A 19140-nucleotide genomic window follows, 5' to 3' on the forward strand; every position below is an offset into this window, starting at 1 on the left:
ATGGGGAGGGGGAGTGGCGTCCGTGTGCCTTCTTTTCCCGGAAGCTCAATAAATCAGAAGTGAACTATAGTATCTATGATAAGGAATTGCTTGCTATTGTGTCTGCGTTCAAGCAATGGCGGCATTTTTTGATTGGAGCGAAGCATCAGATACAGGTGTGCACGGATCATAAGAATTTGGAGTACTGGCGGACGGTGAGAGTGATGTGCCAGAGGCAAATACGCTGGGCACAGTTCTTTGCCAATTTCAACTTCAAGATTCAGTACGTACCAGGTGAGGAGAATGTGAGGGCGGACACTTTATCCCGTAAACCCGAGTATCTGGCAGAGAAAGGACCGCCGACAGCCCGGTTCATGTTCCCCGAGCAGAGGTGGGCTTGTGGAACAACATTGGTGAAGGACGATGAACTGCTACGCTTGATGCGGGACGATGCTTTTGCCAGAGGAAAGTTGGATGAACTTGGGCAAGGGAGAGGGACTGAGGGAGGTTTTGAGGAAAAAGGGGGGCTACTGTTTTATTGAGGGGCTTTGTATGTACCAGGGGAAGCTCTCCGGGCCAGAATCCTCCGACAACTGCATGACAGCTCGACGGCAGGACACTTTGGGCAACATAAGACCATGTTGTTGGTCACCAGAGAATTTTGGTGGCCTAAGGTGCGGGAAGATGTAAAGGAATATGTGCGAGGGTGTGAGACCTGTCAGAGAGCCAAAGGGGAGAGGGCAGCTCCGGCAGGGTTATTAGAGCCTCTGCCAACACCAGGGAGGCCATGGGAGGTGGTATCAGTGGACTTCATCACTGACCTGCCCCGGTCCAAGGGGAAAACAGCGGTGTTGGTGGTGGTGGATCTACTCACCAAAATGTGCCATTTTGTGGCGTGTTCTCATGCGGTAACTGCTGAGGAGACAGCCAAATTGTTTGTGGAGCACGTGTTCAAGTTGCATGGGGTCCCTTCGAGGGTCATTTCGGATAGGGGGACACAATTCACCTCCAGGTTCTGGCCCAAACTCATGAGTTTGTTGCAAGTTGAGGTAAGTTTCACCACCGCCAGACATCCCAAAAGCAATGGGCAGGCGGAGAGGGTACCTGCGTTGTTATGTGGGGGAGAGGCAGAACGATTGGGTGGACAAATTAGCGCTGGCGGAGTTTGCATACAATAACTCAGAGAATGTGTCCACAGGGATGACTCCGTTCTTTGCAAATCACGGGTGCCATCCTAGAGCTTTTCCGGGGAGGGGGGAGGAATCGTGGAGTGTGCCAGCCGCTGAACAGTTCGCGGAGGAAATGGAAGCAATTCAGCAGCAACTGAAGTTGAACTTGGAGAGGGCCAAGGAGGTATACAAGAAGCAAGCAGACAAGCATCGGAGGGAAGGGGAGACCCTCCGGGTGGGGGATAAGGTGTGGTTATCCACGCAAAGCTTGCCCTGGAAAGGGGGTTGTAAGAAACTCAAACCCAGGAGGGTAGGTCCCTTTGAAATCATACAGCAAGTCAACCCAGTGGCCTTTAAGTTGAGGCTGCCCGGGAGCATGAAAATTCATCCTGTGTTCCACCGGTCGCTATTGTCGGCTTACCAGCCGGGCAGAAGGGAAGGGGAGGTGCCACCACCAGAAGTCGAGGAAAGGGAGCGGGGACGCCAGATTGAGGAAATATTGGACTCGCGTTGGAAGGGTAATCAGCTGGAGTATCTTGTAGCTTGGGAGGGGGCCACCAGTTCAGATAACACATGGGTACCGTCAGATTGGGTCACGGAGGAGGGTTTAGTGGAGGACTTCCACGAGCTATTTCCACATAAGCCACAACCCGCAAGGCGGTTCGCTGAGAGGGCGTTTGGGCCGACGGATGATGAAGAGGATTTTGAGGGATTCTCAGCCTCGGACCAAGAGGAAACGCAGGGGGGAGGAGGAGTGAGTGAAGAGCGTCCGGGTCCATCAGGTGTTAAAGGGTGGAGTAACGTTTTTGATGATACCGAAGAGGAGGAGGAGGAGATTTTCCTAGGATTCCCACCCGAGAAGCATGAGGAGAATGCATCGGGGGAGGCTTCTTCTCAGGAAAGGGAGGAGAGGGGGGCCCTTGAGGAGGGGGTGGATGTCAGGGAACTGCAGGCAGCAAGGGAGGAGAGAATCAGGGGGTACAGAGAGAGGTCTCCACTAATCAGCAGTGAGTCCTCAGAGGACAGAGAAGAGAGCAGTGAGTCTGGGGAGGAAGGGGTGCTTCAGAGAGAGGGGGATCCACGTCACAGGGAAAGACGGAAGGGGCTGGGCCGTTGGCTCTGTTGGTCTCGCGGGAGAGGGAAAAGAGAAAGTAGTTAGAGCAACGCCTCGTGAGAGACGGGTCGCTTTGTTTATTCTGCATGTAATCTTGTCGGAAAGCAAAAAAGAAAGGAATTTATGGCGGCTGGCCTCGAAAGCGTCTCTGCTAAGTGCAGTCACAGAGGGAGGAGGCACGCATCACATGTGCATTAACACCAAAGAACACGACTTGAAATAAGCGAAATCAAGATTCTTCTTTCTATGTAGCTGGAACCTAAAACAACCTGTTTGGCCTTGTTTAGCCTCATTACACATTGCTTTGCTATTTGTGGGTGAATGAACACCGAAAGAACAATCCAAGCTTATTCATCCTCTTCCTATTGAGATGGAACCAAAACACCTATGCTTGATTTGGGCTGACAACAAAAATTTCACTCTGCGATTTTTGGGTGAATGTGCTTTCTAACCCACAAAATACCAATTTGAAATAAGCCCAAACAAAGCTTTGTCGTCTTCTTTTTATGTAGATGGAACCCAAAATAAGTTTTTGCTTTGGTTGGGTGTGATTCTGGTGCACACCCAAAAAACACCTTGCGAATTGAAAGAAGCCCAATCAAAGTTTATTCATCGTCTTTCTGCACATATGGAAGCGAAAAGACGGTGTTGTGTTATTTTGGTCTCATTACACACACTTTGCGATTTCTGGGTCACTGTGCATTAACACCAAAGCACACGAAATAAGCGAAATCCAATATTCTTCTTTCTATGTAGCTGGAGCCCTTCATGGGCTTGAAGAACTCAGAGAAGCTATGAACTATGCCGAGCAGGGCACCCAAGATGAACAGGTCATAGTGGAGAGTTTTGACCAAACGTGATCCACCTGGAGCAGGAACCGGCAAGCCACTCTAGTATCCCTGCCAAGAAAACTCCATGGACAAAGACAACAGGCATATAAAAGTTATGACGCTGGAAGATGAGCCCCTCAGGTCGGAAGGCGTCCAACATGCTACTGGGGAAGAGTGGAGGAGAAGTACAAGTAGATCCAGAGCTGATGTAGTGGCTGGGCCAAAGCCGAAAGAACGCTCAGTTGCGGATATGCCTGGAAGTGAAAGGAAAGTCCAATGCTGTAAAGAAAAATATTGCATAGGAACCTGGAATGTAAGAACCATGAACCTGGGTAAGTTGGATGTGGTCAAAAATGAGATGGCAAGATTAAATATTGACATCCCGGGCATCAGTGAACTAAAATGGATGGGAATGGGCGAATTCAGTTTGGACGACCATCATATCTACTACTGTGGGCAAGAAACCCGCAAAAGAAATGGAGTGGCCCTCATAGTCAACAAAAGAGTGGCGAAAGCTGTACTGGGATGCAATCTCAAAAATGATAGAATGATCTCGATACGAATCCAAGGCAGACCTTTTAACATCACAGTAATCCAAGTTTATGCACCAACTACTGGTGCTGAAGAAACTGAAATTGACCAATTCTATGAAGACTTACAACACCTTATAGAAGTGACACCAAAGAAGGATGTTCTTCTCATTATAGGGGATTGGAATGCTAAAGTAGGGAATCAAGAGATAAAAGGAACAACCTTGGAATTCAAAACGAAGCAGGGCAAAGGCTAATAGAGTTCTGTCAAGAGAACAAGCTGGTCATCACAAACACTCCTTTCCAACAACACAAGAGACGAGTCTACACATGGACATCACCAGATGGGCAGCATCGAAATCAGATTGATTATATTCTCTGCAGCCAAAGATGGAGAAGCTCTATACAGTCAGCAAAAACAAGACCTGGAGCTGACTGTGGTTCAGATCATCAGCTTCTTATAGCAAAATTCGAGCTTAAACTGAAGAAAGTAGGAAATACCACTGGGCCAGTAAGATACAATCTAAATCAAATCCCATATGAATACACAGTGGAAGTGAGGAACAGGTTTAAGGATTTAGATTTGCTGGACAGAGTGCCTGAAGAACTATGGATGGAGGCTTGTTACATTATACAGGAGGCAGCAACGAAAACCATCCCAATGAAAAGGAAATGCAAGAAAGCAAAGTGGCTGTCCAATGAGGCCTTACAAATAGCGGGGGAGAGAAGGCAAGCAAAATGCGAGGGAGATAGAGAAAGATACAGGAAATTGAATGCAGATTTCCAAAAAATAGCAAGGAGAGACAAGAAGGCCTTCTTAAACGAGCAATGCAAAGAAATAGAGGAAAACAACAGAATGGGAAGAACCAGAGATCTGTTCAAGAAAATTGGAGATATGAAAGGAACATTTCGTTCAAAGATTACCATAATAAAGGACAAAAGTGGTAAGGACCTAACAGAAGCAGAAGACATCAAGAAGAGGTGGCAAGAATACACAGAGGAATTATACCAGAAAGATATGGATATCTCGTACACCCCAGGTAGTGTGGTTGCTGACCCTGAGCCAGACATCCTGGAGAGTGAAGTCAAATGGGCCTTAGAAAGCATTGCAAATAACAAAGCCAGTGGAAGTGATGGTATTCCAGCTGAACTACTTAAAATTTTAAAAGATTCTGCTGCTAAGGTGCTACACTCAATATGCCAGCAAGTTTGGAAAACTCAGCAGTGGCCAGAGGATTGGAGAAGATCAGTCTACATCCCAATCCCAAAGAAGGGCAGTGCCAAAGAATGCTCCAACTACCGCACAACTGCACTCGTTTCACACGCTAGCAAGGTTATGCTTAAAATTCTACAAGGAAGGCTCAAGCAGTATATGGACCGAGAACTCCCAGAAGTGCAAGCTGGATTTAGAAGAGGCAGAGAACCAGAGACTAAATTGCAAACATGCGCTGGATAATGGAGAAAGCTAGAGAGTTCCAGAAAGACATCTACTTCTGCTTCATTGACTATGCAAAAGCCTTTGACTGTGACGACCACAGCAAACTATGGCAAGTTCTTAAAGAAATGGGAGTGCCTGATCACCTCATCTGTCTCCTGAGAAATCTCTATGTGGGACAAGAAGCTACAGTTAGAACTGGATATGGAACAACTGATTGGTTCAAAATTGGGAAAGGAGTACGACAAGGCTGTATATTGTCTCCCTGCTTATTTAACTTATATGCAGAATTCATCATGCGAAAGGCTGGGCTGGATGAATCCCTAGCCGGAATAATATTGCTGGAAGAAATATCAACAACCTCAAATATGCAGATGACACAACCTTGATGGCAGAAAGTGAGGAGGAATTAAAGAACCTTTTATTGAGTGTGAAAGAGGAGAGCACAAAATATGGTCTGAAGCTCAACATAAAAAAAACGAAGATCATGGCCACTGGGCCCATCACCTCCTGGCAAATAGAAGGGGAAGAAATGGAGGCAGTGAGAGATTTTACTTTCTTGGGCTCCATGATCACTGCAGATGGTGACAGCAGCCACGAAATTAAGAGACGCCTGCTTCTTGGGAGAAAAGCAATGACAAACCTAGACAGCATTTTAAAAAGGAGAGACATCACCTTGCCAACAAAGGTCAGTATAGTAAAAGCTATGGTTTTCCCAGTAGTGATGTATGGAAGTGAGAGCTGGACCATAAAGAAGGCTGATCGCCGAAGAATTGACGCTTTTGAATTATGGTGCTGGAGGAGACTCTTGAGAGTCCCATGGACTGCAAGAAGATCAAACACATCCATTCTTAAGGAAATCAGCACTGAGTGCTCGCTGGAAGGACAGATTGTGAAGCTGAGACTCCAATACTTTCGCCATCTCATGAGAAGACTCCCTAGAAAAGACCCTGATGCTGGGAAAGATGGAGGGCACAAGGAGAAGGGGACGACAGAGGACGAGATGGTTAGACAGTGTTCTTGAAGCTACAAACACTCTGACCAAACTGCGGGTGGCAGTGGAAGACAGGAGTGCCTGGCGTGCTCTGGTCCATGGGGTCACGAAGAGTCGGACACGACTGAACAACTAAACAACAACAACATGTAGCTGGAACCCAAAACAACCTGTTTGGCTTTGTTTAGGCTCATTACACTTTGCTTTGCTATTTGTGGGTGAATGAACACCGAAAGAACAATCCAAGCTTATTCATCCTCTTCCTATTGAGATGGAACCAAAACACCTATGCTTGATTTGGGCTGACAACAAACATTTCACTCTGCTATTTTTGGGTGAATGTGCTTTCTAACCCCCAAAACACCAATTTGAAATAAGCCCAATCAGAGCTTTGTCAACTTCTTTTTATGTAGATGGTACCCAAAATAACTTTTTGCTTTGGTTGGGGGTGATTCTGGTGCACACCCAAAAAACACCATGCGAATTGAAATAAGCCCAATCAAAGTTTATTCCTTGTCTTTCTACACATATGGAAGCGAAAAGACGGTGTTGCGTTATTTTGGTCTCATTACACACACTTTGCAATTTCTGGGTCTGTGCATTAACACCAAAGAACACGAAATAAGCGAAATCCAGTATTCTTCTTTCTATGTAGCTGGAACCCCAAAAACCCTGTTTGGCTTTGTTTAGGCTTATTACACTTCGCTTTGTAGGGTTAGGGTTACTGCAGGGTTAGGGTGAATGAACACCGAAAAAACAATCCAAGCTTATTCGTCCTCTTCCTATTCACATGGAACCAAATCACCTATGCTTGATTTGGGCTGATAACAAACATTTCAATCTGCGATATTTGGTGAACGTGTATTCTAACCCCAAAACACCAATTTAAAATACGCCCAATCATAGCTTTGTCATCTTCTTTTTATTTAGATGGAACACAAAATAACTTTTTGCTTTGGTTGGGGGTGATTCCGGTGCACACCCAAGAAACACCAAGCGAATTGAAATAAGCCGAATCAAAGCTTACTCCTCTTCTTTATACGCATATGGAAGCGAAAAGACGGTGTTCTGTTATTTTGGTCTCATTACACACACTTTGCGATTTCTGGGTCAATGTGCATTAACACCAAAGAACACGACTTGAAATAAGCGAAATCAAGATTCTTCTTTCTATGTAGCTGGAACCTAAAACAACCTGTTTGGCTTTGTTTAGCCTCATTACACATTGCTTTGCTATTTGTGGGTGAATGAACACCGAAAGAACAATCCAAGCTTATTCATCCTCTTCCTATTGAGATGGAACCAAAACACCTATGCTTGATTTGGGCTGACAACAAAAATTTCACTCTGCGATTTTTGGGTGAATGTGCTTTCTAACCCACAAAATACCAATTTGAAATAAGCCCAATCAGAGCTTTGTCGTCTTCTTTTTATGTAGATGGAACCCAAAATAAGTTTTTGCTTTGGTTGGGGGTAATTCTGGTGCACACCCAAAGAACACCATGTGAACTGAAATAAGCCCAATCAAAGGTTACTCCTCTTCTTTCTACCCATATGGAAGCGAAAAGACGGTGTTTTCTTATGTTGGTCTCATTACACACCCTTTGCGATTTCTGGGTCACTGTGCATTAACGCCAAAGAACACGAAATAAGCGAAATCCAAGATTCTTCTTTCTATGTAGCTGGAACCCAAAACAACCTGTTTGGCGTTGTTTAGGCTTATTACACTTCGCTTTGCTAGGGTTAGGGTTACGGTAGGGTTAGGGTGAATGAACACCGAAATAACAATCCAAGCTTATTCGTCCTCTTCCTTGGTTTTTTTTAAATAATATTTATTAAAAGTTTAATTGTTACAGAATAAAAAAAGAAAAAGAAACAATAAAGAATTTAACAAACAATATATCAAAAATAAAAAGAAAAAGAAAAAATACATCAAAATAAGAAGAAAAACAAAACATTTAAAAACACATCCAATTTCCATATCTTTACCTTTCATTTACTTGTTTCATCGACCTCCTCACTCTTCCCTTTTTTTGTATTCTAGTTCCATTTAGCTATTTCAGCAAATCCTTTCCATCTTTCTCAATCTTTTTTCTTCTATAATTTATCTTAACACAATCTAACTTTAAATTTTCCACTTTAGCCCATTAACAATCAGTGTTTGCAGGGCAGCGGCTGAAGAAGGAGCCAAAAGGGGTTTCTTGTGTGTGTGATTCTTGTGGCTGATTAGCTGCTTTCCCTGGTCAAAGGTCAGAGGGGGCAGGGTTTCTGTTGAGGCAGGTGATTAGCTGTGGGAGGAGCTTATCAGTGTTTGCAGGGCAGCGGCTGAAGAAGGAGCCAAAAGGGGTTTCTTGTGTGTGTGATTCTTGTGGCTGATTAGCTGCTTTCCCTGGCAGTTTGAACCATCTTTTAGATTTAGGGGAGCTAGTCTCAAGCCCAACGACACATTCTCAAGATGGAGGGGGAGGGAACAGCTGCAGTCGCCTGCGGTTCCTGCGCAATGTTTGCCATCTTGCCAAAGGTTGCAGGCAGCTTTACGTGCAGCAATTGCATGTTGATTGCCCTCCTAAAAGACAAAGTCCAGCAACTGGAGGAACGTGTAGCTACGCTCCAAAGAATTAGAGAGCTGGAGCTCTTCTTGGAAGCAACAGAGCACACCGTCTCCACCAAGGAGGAGACAAGGGACTCCCCTGAGAAGGAGGCTAGTTCACCAACACAGGAGCCCGATATGTGGAGAAACGTGACTCAAAGAAGTAGGAGGCCCAGGGTTCGCTCTGATTGTCTAGAAATACACAATCGCTTTGAGGTCCTCTCCCCTAGCATGGAAGACGAAGAGCAGACTCCATTTGAGGATCTCTCCCTCATTACAGTCGATCACGTATATGAAGATGAGCAGCAAAGTCAGTCCTCAGGGAATGTGCAGGCGACCTTGGAACGGACCGCTCACGGAAGAACCCTGACCAAACCTAAGAGAAGGCGTGTAGTGGTGATAGGGGATTCCCTACTGAGGGGAACAGATCTGTGGGCCTGACAAGATGTCTCGGGAAGTGTGCTGTCTCCCCGGGGCTAAGATCCAAGATGTAACTGAACGACTGCAGGGAATCATAAAACCCACTGACAAATACCCCTTCCTCTTGGTTCATGTGGGAACCAATGACACTGCAAGCAATAGCCTCCAGAAGATCAAGAGAGACTACAAGGCTCTGGGCAGGAAATTGAAGCAATTAAATGCACAAATCGTCATCTCATCTGTCCTCCCAGTTGAACGACGTGGCCCAGGGAGAGAGAGGAAAATAGTGGAAGTAAACAGCTGGCTTCGCAAATGGTGTAAACAGGAACGGTTTGGATTCTTAGATCATGGACTGCAGTTTCTTGAGGATGGACTTCTGGCAAGCGATGGGCTGCACGGTTGGGAGGAATGTTTTTGCCAAAAAACTAAGAAACCTCATCAGGAGGGCTTTAAACTGACTAATGTGGGGGAGGGAGACAGTGCTCCTGAAGGTAGGAGTCTATTAATTGATGAAGATGATCATCCAAATGTCATAGACCAAATGGAGCAATCAGCAAGCAGACCTAGTGGTGGGAGGAAAAAATCCTTAAATAAGAGACACGGGGGAATGACTAATGGACTTCAATGTCTGTACACTAATGCACAAAGCATGGGAAATAAACAAGATGAGCTTGAGCTCTTGGTACAGCAAACTAAATATGACATAATAGGCATCACTGAAACCTGGTGGGATAAGTCCCACGATTGGAATGTAAAAATGGAGGGATACAATCTATTTCAGAGAAACAGACCAGACAAGAAAGGAGGAGGAGTGGCGTTATATGTCAGGGATGTGTATACCTGTGAAGAGATCCAAGATTTAGAACCTCAAAGCCAAAGTGAGAGCATTTGGGTCAAAATTAAGGGAGAGAAGAATAACAGTGACCTCATTGTGGGAGTTTACTATAGATCCCCAAGCCAAACGGAGGACATAGATGATGCCTTCCTGGAACAGATGGCCAAGCATGCAAAAGGAAGGGAGATAGTAGTAATGGGGGACTTCAATTACCCGGATATTTGTTGGATGTCAAACTCAGCCAAGAGCATAAGGTCAAACAGATTCCTCACTGGCCTTGCAGACAACTTCATTGTCCAGAAAGTGGGAGAAGCAACAAGAGGAACAGCCATTTTAGATCTGGTCCTAACCAATGTCGATGACCTGGTTAATGGGGTAGAAGTGGAAGGATCATTAGGCGCAAGTGATCATGCTCTTCTGAAGTTTACTATACAGCGGAAAGGAGCAGCCAAGCATACTAGGACTCAATTTCTTGACTTTAAGAAAGCCGACTTCATAAAACTTAGGGAAGTGCTGGGTGAGATCCCATGGACAGTAATACTAAAAGGGAAGGGAGTTCATGATGGCTGGGAGTTTGTTAAGAGGGAGATAGTAAAAGCACAACTTCAGGCAATACCAATGAGACGGAAACATGGAAGGTGCCTAAAGAAGCCAGGGTGGCTATCTAAAGAACTTTTAACTGAGTTAAGATTAAAAAAGGATGTGTACAAAAAATGGAAAAGGGGGGAAACCACCAAAGAGGAATTCAAACAAATAGCCAGCACGTGTAGACACAAAGTCAGAAAAGCTAAAGCACAGAATGAACTCAGGCTTGCTAGAGAGGTTAAAAGCAACAAAAAAGGCTTCTATGGGTATGTTGGTAGCAAAAGGAAGAACAAAGAAACAGTGGGGTCACTCAGAGGAGAAGATGGTGAAATGCAAACAGGGGACACAGAAAGGGCTGAACTCCTCAATGCCTTCTTTGCCTCAGTCTTCTCCGATAAAGAAAACAATGCCCGACCTGAAGAATTTGGAGGAAATGATTCAGCAGAGGAAACACAGCCCAGAATAACTAAGGAGATAGTACAAGAATACTTGGCTAGTTTAGATGTATTCAAGTCTCCAGGGCCAGATGAACTGCATCCAAGAGTATTAAAAGAACTGGCAGATGTGATCTCAGAACCACTGGCAGTCATCTTTGAGAATTCCTGGAGAACAGGCGAAGTCCCGGCAGACTGGAGGAGGGCAAATGTTGTCCCTATTTTCAAAAAGGGGAAAAGAGAGGACCCAAATAATTACCGCCCAGTCAGTCTAACATCAATACCAGGGAAGATTCTGGAGCAGATCATTAAGCGAACAATCTGTGAGCACCTAGAAAGGAATGCTGTGATCACCAATAGTCAGCATGGATTTCTGAAAAATAAGTCATGTCAGACTAACCTGATCTCATTTTTTGACAGAATTACAAGCCTGGTAGATGAAGGGAACGCAGTGGATGTAGTCTACCTTGATTTCAGCAAGGCATTTGACAAGGTGCCCCATGATATTCTTGTAAAGAAGCTGGTAAAATGCGGTCTTGACTATGCTACCACTCAGTGGATTTGTAACTGGCTGACTGACCGGACCCAAAGGGTGCTCATCAATGGTTCCTCTTCATCCTGGAGAAGAGTGACTAGTGGGGTGCCACAGGGTTCTGTCTTGGGCCCAGTCTTATTCAACATCTTTATCAACGACTTGGATGATGGACTCAAGGGCATCCTGATCAAATTTGCAGATGACACCAAACTGGGAGGGGTGGCTAACACCCCAGAGGACAGGATCACACTTCAAAACGACCTTGACAGATTAGAGAACTGGGCCAAAACAAACAAGATGAATTTTAACAGGGAGAAATGTAAAGTATTGCACTTGGGCAAAAAAAATGAGAGGCACAAATACAAGATGGGTGACACCTGGCTTGAGAGCAGTACATGTGAAAAAGATCTAGGAGTCTTGGTTGACCACAAACTTAACATGAGCCAACAGTGTGACGCGGCAGCTCAAAAAGCCAATGCAATTCTGGGCTGCATCAATAGGAGTATAGCATCTAGATCAAGGGAAGTTATAGTGCCACTGTATTCTGCTCTGGTCAGACCTCACCTGGAGTACTGTGTCCAGTTCTGGGCACCACAGTTCAAGAAGGACACTGACAAACTAGAACGTGTACAGAGGAGGGCAACCAAAATGGTCAAAGGCCTGGAAACGATGCCTTATGAGGATCGGCTAAGGGAGCTGGGCATGTTTAGCCTGGAGAAGAGGAGGTTAAGGGGTGATATGATAGCCATGTTCAAATATATAAAAGGATGTCACATAGAGGAGGGAGAAAGGTTGTTTTCTGCTGCTCCAGAGAAGCGGACACGGAGCAATGGATACAAACTACAAGAAAGAAGATTCCACCTAAACATTAGGAAGAACTTCCTGACAGTAAGAGCTGTTCGACAGTGGAATTTGCTGCCAAGGAGTGTGGTGGAGTCTCCTTCTTTGGAGGTCTTTAAGCAGAGGCTTGACAACCATATGTCAGGAGTGCTCTGATGGTGTTTCCTGCTTGGCAGGGGGTTGGACTCGATGACCCTTGTGGTCTCTTCCAACTCTATGATTCTATGATTCTACAATCAGTTTTTGCTTAATTCTTTATAACATTTCTGCTAAAACCATGTAACTTCATTCCAGCATTCGTCTAACATTCATTAATTTTGCAGTATTTCTGTAAATATACTTTTTTCCAATCTTCTTCCACCGACTCTTCTCCCTGGTCTCGGATTCTGCCAGTCATTTTCGCCATTTCCAGGTAGTCCATCAGCTTCATCTGCCATTCTTCCCGGGTGAGTAAATCTTGTGTCTTCCAATACTTTGCGATGAGTATTCTTGCTGCTGTTGTGGCGTACATAAAAAAAAGTTCTATCCTTCTTTGCACCAATTGGCCGACCATGCCCAGGAGAAAGGCCTCTGGTTTCTTCAAGTATTTAAATACCTTTTTCATTTCATTATATATCATCTCCCAGAAGGTCTTAATCCTTGGGCACGTCCACCAAAGGTGAAAGAAGGTACCTTCAGTCTCATTACATTTCCAACATTTATTATCGGGCAAATGATAGATTTTTGCCAGCTTGACTGGTGTTATGTACCACCTGTAAATCATTTTCATTAAATTCTCCTTTAAGGCATTACATGCCGTAAACTTCATACCCGTGGTCCATAACTGTTCCCAGTCAGCCATCATAATGTTATGTCCAACATCTTGTGCCCATTTAATCATAGCAGATTTCACCGTTTCATCCTGAGTATTCCATTTCAGCAGCAAGTTATACATTGTTGACAAATTCTTAACTTTGGGTTCTAACAATTCTGTTTCTAATTTTGATTTTTCCACCTGGAAGCCTAATTTTTTGTCCAGATTATATTTCTCCATTATTTGATAATAATGGAGCCAATCTCGCACTCTGTTTTTCAATTTTTCAAAGCTCTGCAATTTTAGCCTGTCTCCCTCTTGCTCCAAAATTTCCCAATACTTCGGCCATTTGGCCTCCATATTGAGTTTTTTCAATGCCTTCGCTTCCGTTGGTGACAACCATCTTGGGGTTTTATTTTCCAACAAATCCTTATATCTTATCCAAACATTAAACAATGCTTTTCTGACAATATGGTTTTTAAAGGCTCTATGTACTTTAACCTTATCATACCACAGATATGCATGCCAGCCAAATACGTTGTTAAAACCTTCCAAATCCAAGACATCAGTGTTTTCAAGAAGCATCCATTCTCTCAGCCAACAAAGTGCGACTGATTCGTAAGAAAGTTTAAGGTCTGGCAGGGCAAATCCACCTCTTTCTTAATCCATCCGGTCCTGGAGATTTACCCAGTTGCATGTTCTGAATGGCCCCTTCTACTTCCTGCACTGTAATTTTGTGATTCAACATTAACTTATTTTCCTGGGAGATTTTTTGTAATCCATTAATTTTCAGAAATCTATCAATATCTATTTCTTTCTGCTTCTCCTGTGTATATAGTTGTTTAAAATACCTCTGGAAGCACTTTCTAATTTCCACTGGATTCTGTATATTCTTTCCTTCCACTTCCAAATTCGTAACTGTATTAAGTTTTTGTCTTTTTTTCAATTGCCAGGCCAAAAGTTTTCCGCACTTATTTGCTGATTCAAATGTCTTTTGTCTCATCTGTCTAATCTTCCATTCTATTTCCTGATTCATCATTTTCATATATTGTACTTGATATAACTTTCTCTTTCAGAATCTCCTGCGACTTTGGTTTCACCCTCAGTTTCTTTTCTCCTTCCTTTATTTTTTCCAGGATTTTGTCTTTTTTCTCATTTTGTATTCTCTTCTTAATTGCATTCTGTTGTATCAAAAATCCTCTCATGACCGCCTTGCTTGCATCCCAAATTACTCTTTTTTCCACTGTAGTGTTCATATTTATCTCAAAATAGTCTCTCAAAGTTTTTTGGGCCTTCTTGGTTACTTATTCATTCCTAAACAGGGCATCATTCATCCTCCATCTAAAGGAACCAATTGGCATCAGTTTCATTTCCATCTTCACAGCGTTGTGGTCGGAACAAGTTTTAGGGCAGATTTCCACTTTATTAGTCTTCGGAGCCAGTCCTCTAGTTACCCAAATTAGGTCAATTCTTGTCCATGTCATTTTAGCCTCAGAGAAGAAGGTTCCCTCTCTTCCCAGGGGGTTCTTTGTTCTCCAGATGTCAACTAAGTCCATATTTTCAGTCATACCAAAATATTTTTTTTGCAGTCTACCATCCTTAGTGACTACCTGTCTCTGTGCCTTGTCCATATTTGTAGACACCACTCCATTCATATCCCCCATCAGGATCATATTGTAATCCATATAGTCCATCAGGGTCTCATGCAACTCCTTGAAAAATTCCGATTTTCCTTCATTTGGTGCATAAATGCCTACTATCAAAAATTTCTCTCCTTGTGATTGAATTTCAATTGCGACAAATCTTCCTTGGTCCTCTTTAAATACAGTGGTGCCCCGCAAGACGAATGCCTCGCAAGACGGAAAACCCGCTAGATGAAAGGGTTTTCCGTTTTTCAATGCACTTCGCAGAACGAATTTCCCTATGGGCTTGCTTCGCAAGACGAAAATGTCTTGCATTTTTTTCCACTCCCCACCCCCTTTTTCTAAGCCGCTAAACCGCTAATAGCCTTTTAGCAGCTAATCCGCTAATCCTTTAAGCCTTTAATAGCCGCTAATAGCCGCTAAACCGCTAATAGCGCTAATCCGCTAATAGGGTTGCTTCGCAAGACGAAAAAACCGCTAGACGAAGAGACTCGCGGAACGAATTAATTTCGTCTTGCGAGGCACCACTGTATAAATTTCGGTGATAGGCTCTCTTTTGCATATAGGACTACTCCTCTTTTTTTAACTTTATCTGATGAAACAAATTCTTGGCCCAATCTTTTATTAATCAATATCTTCCTATGGAGCCTTATCACATGTGTTTCTTGCAAACAAATCAAGTCCAGTTGTACTTTTTTAAGTAAATGAAAGACCCTCCTCCTTTTTTCAGGGGAGTTAAAACCATTAATGTTGCAGCTTAATATTTGCAGTGCCATGATGTGGTTACTCTGGTTTTCCTCCAACTGCACCCAGTGCTTGCTCTTCTTCCGTCGGTGGTGTCAATGTCTTGTTCATTAGATGGTCCAGTCCGTAAGGTAATGTTGCTACGTCCACCAGTCCTCTTTTTGGTGACCCTCTATCCAGTGCTCCTTGCTCTAATCCTCTGTCCGACGCTCCTCTGTCTAACACTTTTGGCTCTTTTCCAAGCTCCTTCTGCAAATCTTCCTCGTGTTTGTTCAAGAACTTTACTTTGTCTTCTTCTGATCTTATTTTAATTTTCCTTCCTTTGAAAGTGAAGGATAAACCTTGGGGGAATTCCCACCTGAAGGTAATTTGGTTCCTTCTCAGCAGGGCAACCAATTATCCGTAATCAAATCTAAGGTCCAAAAGATGTTTCGGGATATCTTTAAATATTTCCACTCTTGACTGTTGTATTACCAGGGTCTTCTGGTAATGCCAACTCAGAATTCTGTCTCTCTCTTCTTTAGATCTGAGGGTAATCAGACAGTCTCTTATTCTGTTCTTCTCTTTCTTCCCTCCTCTTCCAAGTCTGAAGGCCCTCACAATTCTAAATTCCTCTTGTTCTGGATCCAACTCCCAAGATTCTACAAATTCCTGCGTAAGAAAATCTGCCAAACTGCCCTTTTCCAATTCAGGAACAGCTCTGATCCTCAAATTTATCTGTTTTTCCTTGAGCTCAATTATAGAAAGCTTCAGCTTGTGGTCTACAAGTTGCCTCACCAGGTCTGGAACTCTCTCTGTTTCCAATTGAGATACTTTAGCTTCCAAAGCCACTGCTTTTTCCTTAGCCTCCTCTGTGGTCTGTCGTGTCAAATTAGATTCCTGTATCAGTTTTTCAATAGATTCTGTGTTACTATTAACTTTTTGTCCCAAATTATTTAAACTTTCTGTATTCTGATCAATTTTTTTATTTGCATCGTCTACTTTTTTATTAAGTTGTTCCAATGAATCATTTATCTTACTTAATGCAAGTGCCAGAGCTTCTTCTGATGCCATTCCTTTTGATTTAGACTGAGTTGAAACAGCCGCAGGTGGGATAGAAGGCCCAGATGCAGAGGCTCTTCGCTGCCACGACTTCCCAGACCTTGTTGTTGATAGGTCTATTTTTTCTTTTCCATCTGCCATAACACTTAAACAGTTCAAGGTTAATCGCACAGTCTCAGAGTCTAAACACAGAGTTGGAAAGTTCCAGCACTTGTAGCAATTTCAAAAACTTCCTCTAGAGGGACAAAGTTATTAATTGTATTTGTATTAGACCAAAATGTCTCTTTTTTAGAACACAACTGCAACAATGAAACTAGTTTTACAGTTATTTCTAGTCCCTTTGCTCTTTTTTTGCGGCAGAGAAAGATAGTTGAAACAATGTATCTCTCTTGTTTAACTGGCTGTCAGCGGACGGTCTAATCACAGTCGATGCACGTTCCAAAATAAGCTTTAATGGCAGCCCGTTTCCAGGGTCTGAGCGATGGAGCTTTAGCCCCTTCCCTCTCTTTCGCAGGCAAATACAGTCCAAACTCCCCCCCCCCTTCTCCTGCTTCACTATTTTTAATACTGGAAATGTATACTTTTACTATTAATTTCTCAAAGCTTTAGTTTCAGTCTTTTTGCTCCCATCTATTTACAGAAGAGGAAGGCGGACTTCCTGTTTTCAACCTCCCCCGTTCGTTGCCAAATTTAAACTTTTTTTTTTAATTTTCCAATTCTTCACTTTACTCACGGGTAGTTACTTTAGAATCCAAATGTCTTCAGGAAAAAATCAGCGCTCTCTGGCAACGGCTATGCGGCTTCACTCCGTAGAAGTAGCAGTCGATTCACAGCACCGCGCCACTCACCCCGCTTTGCTAGGGATCGCCAGAAAAAGGGTTTCCCTGCGATTAGGGGGGGCACTAATGGTGCCTTCCGAATCCCAGGTTCACAGGCTTCACCCGCCTGTGATTTTTGAGGGGTCTCCGCCTTCGCCGCAGCGGCCAGACCCGATTTCTGCGGAGCGGGTTCCTCTCTTTCAGAGGAATTTCGCCATTGCCGATGGCGCTAACCCGGAAGTCTCCCGTCCTCTTCCTATTCAGATGGAACCAAAACACCTATGCTTCATTTGGGCTGATAACAAACATGTCACTGCGATTTTTGTGTGAATGTGCATTCTAACCCCAAAAACACCAATTTGAAATAAGCCAAATCAGAGCTTTATCGTCTTCTTTTTATGCAGATGGAATCCAAAACACCTTTTTGCTTTGGTCTGGAGTGATTCTGATGCACACCCAAGAAACACCATGCAAATTGAAATAAGCCCAATCAAAGCTTACTCCTCTTCTTTCTACGCATATGGAAGCGAAAAGACAGTGTTGTGTTATTTTGGTCTCATTGCACACACTTTGCGATTTCTGGGTCAATGTGCATTAACACCAAAGAACACGACTTGAAATAAGCGAAATGCAATATTCTTCTTTCTATGTAGCTGGAACCCAAAACAAGCTGTTTCACTTTGTTTAGGCTTAAGACTGTTAGAGATTAGCAAGAAGCCTGCGTACAGTCTGATTTATTATCCACATACAAGGCAACACTTTCTGCCGCTGCGGATCTCTGCTAAGAGCTGTGAAGAGAGCTCAAGTTTTTCCTATCGGCCCAGGGGAACTGTGCCGGGTGCCATCTTATCTCAGCAGTTAGCCGCTTTGAGGGCAGGGGAGGGCAGGATACAAATAAAAAATTCTCATTCTCATTCTTATTCTTATTAAAAGGGATTAATATATTTATTAAAACTAAATATATCACACTGACTTGGGGGGGGGGGAGAAAACACACTCACTCTTTTTGAAGGTCGCTGTGCTAAGGGCCCCCAAGCCCCTGGAGACATGAGGTCACAGCACTATTGTAGCCTTTCTAGGCCTTTTTAACCATGGGTAGGAAAGCGTTGCACCCAGGCAGGGACAAAAAGAGTCAAATGACACCAAGGGGTTAAATCCAGAGAAAGAGCTTTATTCTGCCATTCCCGGGGGCGGGGGGGGGGGCAGAGGCACCTGTGTGTTGGATTCACAAAACAGGCCGCAGAAAAAACATTTTACAGCAGGTTTTTATCCTTTTTTCCAAACCCCCTTTTCCCCTTGCAGTTTGCAGCAAGCTAAATGTGCTTGGATAACCCTAACCCTAACCCTAACCCTAACCCTAACCCCTAATCCTAACCCCTAACCCTAACCCCTAACCTTAACCCTTAACCCTGACCCTAACCCCTTAACCCTAACCCCTTAACCCTAATCCTAACCCTGACCCCTAGCCCTAAAACCCTGACCCTGACCCTGACACTTGCTTAAACCCAAGCATGTTGCTTGAACCCAACATGCTCCCACCAGCCCCAGGCAGCATATGGTCCAGAACATTTAGAGGGCACCAGGTTGGGGGATCCTGGTTCACGCTGTGCAACATCAGACCAGGGTGGATAAAAATCAATGATCAATGATCAAAAATTGGATTTCTTTGATTTAAATCACATTTTTAAAAAATGTAAATTGGATTTCTAAAATAAAATGCTTTTGGAGGAAAAATCTTTCGGAATATATTTTTCTATTTAAGTTGCATTATAGTCCAAAGGCTATTCACTGGGAAGTAAAGATTTATTTTA

General features: G+C 43.7%; 1 long non-coding RNA gene across 1 annotated transcript; it reads left to right on the plus strand.

The window, feature by feature from the left end:
* Positions 1-6306: 6306 nt before the first annotated feature.
* LOC310685071 lies at positions 6307-7421 on the plus strand. Its single transcript, XR_014515047.1, has 2 exons — positions 6307-6386; positions 7265-7421. It is a non-coding gene; the product is annotated as an uncharacterized lncRNA (long non-coding RNA).
* The last annotated feature ends 11719 nt before the right edge of the window (positions 7422-19140 follow it).

The sequence above is a fragment of the Podarcis tiliguerta genome (genome assembly GCF_965153285.1).
Source record: "Podarcis tiliguerta genome assembly, chromosome: 8".
Lineage (NCBI taxonomy): Eukaryota > Metazoa > Chordata > Lepidosauria > Squamata > Lacertidae > Podarcis > Podarcis tiliguerta.